Consider the following 2,296-nt stretch of genomic DNA (forward strand, 5'->3'; position numbering starts at 1 on the left):
TGTGCATGCCCAATGAGCAGATGATGATGATGATGATCCGGTGAAGAGAGACGGCTGACAAGTGCAACCATCTTGTGGTCTCTAATTCTAACACTATATTTTTTTTAATGTGAAATAGTATGGATTCCATGGTCAATTTCTTGAGTGGATTTATTTATTTATTTATCATTTTTTATATGTGCTGATAAGAAGGAGGCAATTATAATGATAATAATGATAATTATTATTCAAATTTTTATTATATCGCAATTCTAATTATTATGGATTGGTTAATGCCTTTTATTCCTCTCTGATATACTATAAACAACTGATTTTCCTTAGAAAATCAGTTGTTTATAGTATATCAGAGAGGATTTTCGTTTTTTAAGTATTTGGTGTTTTTATAACATATTTTAACTGCAATATTAAATACCGCTGAAAAATGGCGACAATAACGTACAAGAACGATAACACTAACAAGAACAAGGCTTTCCCAGCTAAAGGCGATATTGAACAACGTCTAAAATAATAGAGAGAAAATAAGAAAGATAAGTAGAAAATGGAAACAAAGCAAGTAATCAGGTAAGTAAAGTTGATTGTAAAAAGTTGGATGTTAATCGGTATGGCGCTCTATTATCAAATATGTCATTGATGAGTGGATTATAACTTCAAGTTTCCCTGGAGCACAAATTAAAAATATAGAACATACAATTGAAATACAGAAAAGAAGAGCAAAAGAGATCGCAATTCTAGTTAAGTATGAACGAATTAACTAGTGACAAATTCAATATGACAGAGGATATGAAAGAAGCGAGTGTAGACTGACCGAATTTCCTTGAGACAAAAACGGGTCATTTGGGATGGTAAAAAAGGGACGGAAATTATGCAATATTTTGTATTCATGAAAAAGTAAGACAATGAAAAAGTTTTATTACATAAACATATTGACCTTACAATTATTATTCATTGACAGAACCCATACAAAAATTTAGGTAGACGTAGAGGGGGATTGTATTTCACTACGATCGTACAATGTATATTTCTCCAATGAAGTGATTAAGCAGCAAATTCTCGGTCTTTCAACATCTCATCATGAAACTTCTCAAACTCTCCATGACACAATTTTGTCTTACAATTAACATTGCCCTTATTGTCTCAATTCTAAATCGAGATTTCTCATTTAACTACACATTGTTCATTACCGAAAATATTCTCTCAACAGATTCTGTACTTCCTGGAAGACAAAGAATAAACCTATAATATTACAAAGTCATTTTTCGATCATTTCAGAAAAAGAGGGTACCCATCTGTCAGACACAGGGATGTTTTCTTTATTCCATGTATCCAACTGACTCACAATTATAGATATTATGAGGATCCACTGATCAAATACACGAGTATCTTCTGTTTCTGTGCTTGTGATGAGTTCCTCGTTCAGGCTGTCCTGTATTTCTTTTCATTCAGGTGTCTTCCTTAGTAGCACCCAATTGAACTCCTCAGTGTTTCCTAAACAGCTCTTTTTGATATATTCTAAGCAGGTTTCATAGAAATTCTCAAGTACCAGAAAAATCTTAGCTTAATTAATTTCTCCTGAATCTATTAACATTTTCAGTTATTTTTTGGCATCAGCAGTTACGAACACTTCACTTTTTCTGGACTCTAAGTTGGTTACAACATTTTCAATGTTCATGGCTACTTCTGAAGCTGAAATGTTATCTTTTTCAATTAAGCTCTTGCAAATGACAACCAAAGTTTCAAACAGGGATCTTTATCAATCAATTTTCGCAAAATGAGGAATTTTCTTGAGAGAGAAAGAATACAAGAACGAAGTCCATCAAACATCCTTAAAATTCTGTCAATTGATGGACCCAAGGACAAATATTTTGTATTTCCATGCTCTACCAATTTAGCGTAATTGTTTCCTGCAAAGTCACAAAAATTTTCAGTCCTTGAACTCTGATTATGGTCATAAAATTGTGGTCTGACTATGGTGATAAAATTGGTAACTATTACTTCTGATTTGGTACGTGCTAAAGAAATTTTTGGTTCATAAATTTTATTCATTAATTTTTACAAGGGGTAATTCGGGCGAAAACTTTAGCCATGATGCACAGTGTGATAAGTAACAAGATCTTCGCTTGCTGCAATTTTATTTTTATCATTTCCACTATCACCTTTCACCATAAACGAGCTGATGTTTTTAACTGAAGCCAGAGTCTTTTCAGCATCCTTATGTTTCTGGTTACGTAGATGTTCGTTGTCGTCGCCTCTGCTTCCATGATCAACGGAAAACTAGACATTACAATGTTGCATATCA

Source organism: Typopeltis vanoorti, chromosome 21 (genome assembly GCF_054136105.1).
Source record: "Typopeltis vanoorti isolate ZY-2024b chromosome 21, IOZ_Tvanoo_1.0, whole genome shotgun sequence".
Taxonomy (NCBI): domain Eukaryota; kingdom Metazoa; phylum Arthropoda; class Arachnida; order Uropygi; family Thelyphonidae; genus Typopeltis; species Typopeltis vanoorti.